Genomic DNA, 7,923 nt, shown 5'->3' with positions numbered 1-7,923 from the left:
TGGTGACCCACTGGCTCGCAAACCCTGGGAACTGTGCCTGGAGCCATTTTAAAATTTTAGACCCAGAGCAATGCCGCTACCCAGGCGTCAGACCCATTTCTGCTGCCTCCCCATCACGCCTGCCAGTCCAGCGAGAGAGAAGAGGCAGGGAGGCGGGACACGCTCGCGAGCTCTGTAGGCAGGAGCTGCGTGCTCCCACTGCTACTAGGGGACCTGGCTGGGCTAATCATCACCGGTGCCTTTCGATGTGGGCGGGGCTGTGCTCAAGCCAGTGCCTCAGCTGACAAATGCTGCCATCTGCAGGTCTGTGAGGGGCCGGCCATCAATTGCCACCTCCGGAGGGCATCAGCAGGACTGCACTCATGACACACAGGGCAACAAATGCCACCACCCACAGATGAGTGGAGCAGCTCTCAAGTCAGCTTGAGCTGACAGTTGCTGCTGGTGACAGAACTAGGGGGCATTCAGTCACTCTGCAATGTGGGGACCATCTATGACAACTACAGGGGAGCGATGAAGCAGGAGATGCAGGAGAGCTGCAATGTGAAATGCTCTCAGTGCATCTGCCCATCTCATGCTGGGTCAATACTCCAGAGTAGGACAGAGGTGCATCATCCAGGGACCTCTCGGTCTTTGCACTAAGTAGGAGAGTTCTCAGCGGAACACAGGTGCACTGAAAGCTTATCTGTCTTGCGCTGAGAGAAGAAATTTCAGGTGAGAAGGAACCAGAATAAGAACTCTGTCAACATGAAAAAACAAGCTGTTTCAACACCTGCAAAATGTTACAGTAGGTCTCCAGGAATGGACTCCAATCTAAAGGAAATTGTCAAAATGTCAGAGATGGAATTCAAAATATGGATGGCAAGTAAGATGAATGGGACTGAAGAGAAAGTTGAAAACCAACACATAGAAGCCAAGAAAAAAAAAGTTTCAGGCCATAAAAAAATGAAAAACTTGCTAAACAGACAACATAAGAAAAGATATAACAGAACTTAAAGAAAGGAGAGAGTCATTTGGGAAATTTCAAATACAACAGAAAGCTTCAAAAGACTTGACCAAGCAGAAGATAGAATCTCAGAGCTTGTGGTCAAGGCTTTCGGGATAGCACAATCAAAGATGCAGAAAAAAGAATAAAGAAGAATGAACAATCACTCAGAGAAATATGGGTCTATATGAAATGAGCCAACATACAAATTATAGGTATCCCCGATAGAAAAGAAGAAAAAGCAAAAATCATGAAAAACCTGTTTGAGGGAATTATTGAGGAAAATTTTCCTGGAAAACTTCACTAGTATCACCAGAGATTCAAATATCGAGATACAAGATGATCATCAAACACTGAGAAGATTCATAGTAAATAAGACATCTGTAAGACACATAATCATCACCCTGACCACAGCCAAAATGAAAGAGAAAATTCTACAAGCTGCAGGATTAAAGTAACAACTAACCTACAAAAGAAAACCCATCTGGCTCACAGTGGAGTTCACAGCAGAGACCTTAAAAGCCAGAAGGGATTGGGGCCCCATTTTTAATTGTCTTAATCAGAACAACTGCCAGCCAAGAATTTTGTATCCTGCAAAAGTAAGTTTCATAAATGATATGGGGAAATAAAGACGTTTCCAGACCAGCAAACCCTAAGGGAATTTGTCACTAATAGACCTGCCCTACAGGAAACATTCAAAACTGCATTATACATGGAACAGCACAGTAGATGCCTACCAGTGTAAAAACATCCAAAAGTTAAAGCTCACAGCTCTAATAAGACAATAGCACAAGAGGGAAAACAAAACAACAAGGTATCATCCAACATGATTAATAGAACTGTATCCCACATATCAATATTAACAACATACATGAACGTTATGATTGCCTCACTTAAAAGACATAGACTGAATGAGTGAAAAAAGACACCCCAAGTATATGCTGTCTCCAAGAAATACTCACAAGTACTCACAGATTCAAGGTAAAGGGATGGAAAAATAATTCTATGCAAATGAAAACCAAAAGCAAGCAGGCGTAGCCATTCTCATATCAGATAAAGTAGACTTTAAATGAGCTATTGTAAAAAAATAAAAAAGACCAAGATTGTCATTATATAATGGTAAAAGGAGCAATTCAACAAGAAGACATAACAATCCTAAATATGTATACACCTAACACAGGAACTCCTAATTCGTAAAGCAAATTCTACTATATCTAAGCAAAGAAATAAACAGTAGCATCAAAATTACTGGAGATTTCAACACCCCACTGACAAGACTGGACAGATCATCAAAGCATTAATCAATAAAAGAAATATTGGACTTAAACAGGACTCAAAAACAAATGAACCTAACAGACATTTACAGAACATTGTACCCCAAAACTTCTGAGTATTCATTCTTCTCATCAGCATATGGGACATTTTCCAAGATTGATCATATTTTAGGCCACAAAACAAGTCTCAACAAATGTAAAAAAATCAAAATCATACCATGTATCTTCTCAGACCACAGTGGAAAAACACTAGCAATCAATTCCACGAAAAGAACTCAAATCTACACAAAGTCTTGGAAATTCAACAACCTGATTTTAAACAATGCTTGCGTCAATGATGAAATTAAAATGGAAATCAAGATTCCTTGAACTGAACAACAGGGACAGAAGCTTTATAAAATCTATGGGATACACCAAAAGCAGTTCCAGGAGAAAATTCATAACCTTAAATGCTCACATCAAAAAGACAGAAAAATCACCAATTAACAACCTAATGTCACATAAATTTGGAAATGTTGAGGAAATGGATAAATTCATGGAAACACAAAACCTCCCAAAGCTCAATTAGGAAGAAATAGAACTCCTTAACAGACCAATAATGTTAGCGATGAAATTGAAACAGCAATAAAAATCTCCCAACCAAAAAAATTCCCAGACCAGAGGGTTTCACAGCCAAATTTTATTAGATCTAAAAAGAAGAATTGGTATCCATACTACAGAATTTATTTAATAATATCAAGAAGGAAGGAATCCTCCCTAATTCATTCTATGAAGCCAGTATCACCTTGATACCAAAGCCAGGAAAGGACATAACAAAAAAAGAAACTACAGACCAATATCCCTTATGAATATAGATGCGAAAATTCTCAATAAAATTCTAGCAAACTGAATTCAGTAGCATATCAAAAAAATAATCCACCATGACCAAGTGGGTTTCATCCCAGAGATGCAAGGATGGTTCCACATACATAAATCCATAAATGTGATCCACCACATAAATAGAAGCAAAAACAAAGACCATATGATCATTTCAATAGATGCAGAAAAAGTGTTTGAGACCACAGCTTTTTAATGGAAAAGTCGTGGTGCATTTTTTGACACCATGCAGTTGCCTGTGTGATTAATGCCTGGGGGACTCCATCTAGCACCAATGTAATGATACTGATTAGAATCTGGTTGAGCAGTAGGCAGGGTATAAGGAGGAATGTGAGATTTCTACATTTTAATTCTTCTTATTCTATTGTAGCATATATTAATATGAATTCTCAAACATTATCTCAATAAATTTTTCATCCTTGGAAAGGTAGATTTAGCCTCTCAAATAGTTTTAGTCTCCAGGAGGTTGCTAGTCCCTCCTCTTATTTAATTCTGAGTTATTAGGGCCAGCCTAGGGGAAATGCCTTCATTTTTTACCCCCCCCCCCAGGGGGGTAGTTAGGAGTGAGTCTATAAGCCACTAAAAAATAGGACTGCTTGGAACCAAAACAAATGGGAAAATCATGATTCGGAAAGAAGCTTTTAGGAGGTGATGAATCATTTTGCACCAACTAATCGGGGAAAATGGTGTGACCTCCAATAAACACATGAATGTTTATTTCCTACAGTAGGAAGCACTTCAGGGTCGTGGCAATTCCCAATCTTTTATGTGTCCTGGTTTTGCCCTTTCTACACGCTGTCCTTTTTGAAAATTCAAGTATATCCAAATATATTCTCTTGAAACCTTGAAGCTTTGAAAATTTAGATTCTTGTCACTGTCTTAAGTTCTTCATGGTCCTCTTACATCCCTATAAGCAGTCTCTGTTTAAGTCACATACCTGACCTCTATGGCATCTTACATATCAGCCACCGGGAGCTGTGAAAGGAAGAATTACTGCTTTTCTCAAGAGAACTGGTTCCTTGGTGTCTGTTGACTCTCACTCCTTCCCTGCATCGATGCCTGCTCCTGCTGCCTGGAACTCTTTTACAGATCAGACTACTCTAGAATTGACAGTCTTGGGTGGTGAATAAAATTGGATAAATAGGGACAGTTAAATTGGGGGCCTTTCTTACAACCTTGATTGGGGTTTGTTTGTTTGTTCAACTTTCCTTCCTTCCACTGAAATTCCACACCAGTGCTTGGATTTATAATGTGGCCTAGACCTGTGTGTGTGTGTGTGTGTGTGTGTGTGTGTGTGTGTGTGTGTGTGTTTGTGTGTGTTGTTTTTTAAGCTTCCCTTGAGAGAGCAAATAATAATGGAGAAAACTATTTAACAAGGTCCTGGTTTCTCTTGCAACACAATAGCTAAACTTGCCTGCTTCTATGTGCAACTTTGTAGGGATCAGCTCAGTAGGTGGTATCCTTATTGATCATGGGCAATATATCAGTCCCTGTAGAGAAATGACACCTTGATCTCTTCTTTGCAAGACCTTTTCCCATCAGTCCTAGGTTAGACCCTGTCCAGCCACACAGAGGTGTTGGTTTATGTGCACTGCAGCAGAAAGCATAATGCATAATTTACCAAGTGGACAAAAGGTAGCTTAAGTGAATTAACTTTAAATAATTGGCACAGATTGGCTAGTAGCTAGGAAGTGGGCTTTTAAAGAGAAATACCCAAGGTTGAAAGCGTTTAAAACAAAAATCGATTGCAGATAATGAAAAGCGGGGGTTTGCCCTCTTCGTGTCTACTCTCCTTCGAAAGAATTGTATCCAAAAAGCTGGTTTCCCGTTCCCCTACCTTGCCCCCGCTGTTAAAATAGAAACAAGGATTGTATGTTCTGATCCTGAATACATGTAAAATTTGTACAAAAATATCTTCTATGAAAATGATTTGTAATCTGTAGACTTAATACCTGGGAGATGTCTTGAGATGTAAAATCCCATCCTTTGGGTTGTGAGTTTTTTGTTTTCTCCAAATAAATCTGATCCTTAAAGTTAAAAAAAAAAAAGTGGAATTATGCTCTAAAAGATTTAATGAGAGGTACCAGTAAGCCCCTCTGGCTGTTACCAGAAAATCATTCTAACGTTGCTAAACTCCCTTTATAAGAGTGACTATGAATACTTTGGAACTCCCTGACATGGCTCCCTTTGGAGAGTAAGGGGAAGGCCTCCTGGAGGGACCCGAGCATATATGAAGGGGCAGACCCCAGCATCAGTTATGATATGGATGGAGCTCCTGGGGTTTCCTGGTCCTTTGGGAGGCAGCTGTGAATGAGAACCAAGAGGGTTGGGCTGGGCACTAGAAACTAAACGGCTGGTGTAGCATGGAAGAAATAAGACTACAGCCAAAGAACCCTGGAAACCTGTGCAGGAGTCTTGGCTTCTAAGGCATCATCCTGGTAGGAGGGCAGCATCGTCGCAGTTCTGCTGTGTGGAACCCATTCCGACAGCGACACCATGTGACAGCGAGAAGCAAATGCAACAGGAACCAAGGAGGTTCCTGCAGGCTGATAGCTAAACTTAACCATTTGGGGCTGCATTGCACCCCTGGAGTTCTTGGACAATTCCAGAAGCGGAGGCGAGCTCAAAGGCAGGAGATTCTGAACTTTTGCTAATTATTCAGGTGGGTATACAAAAATTATTTGGAAAAATAAAGCAGATATGACTGTACTCGTACCCTCGGTTTGTGAAGCATTTCGTATTAGGTGTTACCGCAAGTAGCGAAATTATATGGTTAGTTTTCTATTGCTACCATGACAAATTACCACAACCTTAGTGGCTGAAACAACACAAATTTAACATCTTACAATTCAGTGGGCCAGAACTGACATGTTCTCACCAGGCTAAAATCAAGTCAGGGGTAAGGCTCTATTCCTTGCTGGAGACTCTAGGAGAGAATCCATTTTCCTTGCTCATTCAACTTTTTGGCATAATTCAGTTCCTTGTGGTGTAGACCAAGATCTCCCTACGTTTCCGGCTGTCAGCTAAGAGCCGTTCCAGGCGTCTGGCGGCCGCCCACATTGCTTGGCGTGTAGCTCCCGTCTTCCCTCTTCAAAGTCAGCAATGGCACGTTGAGCCCTCCTCACACAGATCTTTCTGACTTTCTCTTATAGCCCCCTTCTCCACATTTAAGGATCCGTGTGATTATTCTCCCAGGTAAACCAGGATAATGTCTCCATCTCAAGGTCCTGAACCTTGCAAAGTCCCTTTTGTCGTGTCATGTAATATATTCACAGGATTTGGATGGGACATCTTGGTGGTGGGGAGGCGTTGTTCTACTTACCATAGATATTTTGAGGGTTTTTAAAAAATATTTAAATATAGTCTTTTTAAAAAACTCCAATGGGGCCGGGCGCGGTGGCTCACGCCTGTAATCCTAGCACTCTGGGAGGCCGAGGCGGGCGGATTGGTTGAGCTCAGGAGTTCGAAACCAGCCTGAGCAAGAGCGAGACCCCGTCTCTACTAAAAATAGAAAGAAATTAATTGGACAACTAAAAATACATAGAAAAAATCAGCCGGGCATGGTGGCGCATGCCTGTAGTCCCAGCTACTCGGGAGGCTGAGGCAGGAGGATCGCTTGAGCCCAGGAGTTTGAGGTTGCTGTGAGCTAGGCTGACGCCACGGGACTCACTCTAGCGCTGGCAACAGAGCAAGACTCTGTCTCAATAAATTAATAAATAAATAAATAAAAACACAGTCTCTGTTGGAGAGGATGTGGAGGAAAGGGAACTTTTGTCACTGTTAGTGGGAATGTAAATTAGTAGACATTATGGAAAACAGTCTGGAGGTTTTTAAAAAAATTAAAAATGGAACTACCACATGATCCAACAATCCCACTACTGGGTATATATCCAAAGAATATGAAATCAGTATGTATAAGATATATCTGCACTCTCATGTTCATTGCAGCATTTTTCACAATAGCCAAGATATGGAATCACCCTAAGTGTCCATAAACGAACAAATGGATAAAGAAAATGTGATATATATGTGCAATGGGATACCATTCAGCCTTAAAAAAGAAGGAAATCCTGCCATCTTTGACAACATGGATATACCTGGAGAACATTATGTTAAGTGAAATAAGCCGAGCACAGAAAGACAAACACCACATGATCTCACATAGTATATATGGAATCTTAAAAAGTTGAACTCACAGAAACAGAGAGTAGAATGGTGGTTACCAGGGGTGGGGTGTTGCGGAGATGTTGATCACAGGATACGAAATTACAATTAGGAGGAATAAGTTCAAGAGATCTATCGTACAACATGGTGACTATAGTTAATAATGTAGTGCATTCTTGAAAATTACTGAGAATAGAATTTAAGTGGTCCCAACACAAAAGAATAAGTATGTGAGGTAATGCATGCTAATTAGCCCAACTTTTTCATCCTACGATGTATACATATTTCAAAACAACACATATTGTACATGATAGGGCATCGTGGCTCACGCCTGTAATTCCAGCACTCTGGGAGGCCGAGGTGGGAGGATCACTTGAGCTCAGGATTTCAAGACCAGCCTGAGCAAGAGCGAGACCCTGTCTCTACCAAAAATAGAAAAAATTAGCCGGGCATCCTGGTTCACATGTAGTCCCAGCTACTGGGAGCTGAGCCCAGGAGTTTGAGGTTGCAGTGAGCTATGATGACGTCACTGCCCTCTATCGGGGCAACAGAGTGAGACTCTGTCTCAATAAAAAAAAGTTGTACATGCTAATATATACAATTTTTTGTCAATTAAAAAATTTT

This window comes from Propithecus coquereli, unplaced genomic scaffold (genome assembly GCF_000956105.1).
Source record: "Propithecus coquereli isolate 6110/MARCELLA unplaced genomic scaffold, Pcoq_1.0 Scaffold16, whole genome shotgun sequence".
Taxonomy (NCBI): domain Eukaryota; kingdom Metazoa; phylum Chordata; class Mammalia; order Primates; family Indriidae; genus Propithecus; species Propithecus coquereli.
The sequence above is the reverse complement of the archived record's forward strand: the minus strand, read 5'-3'. Positions refer to the sequence as shown.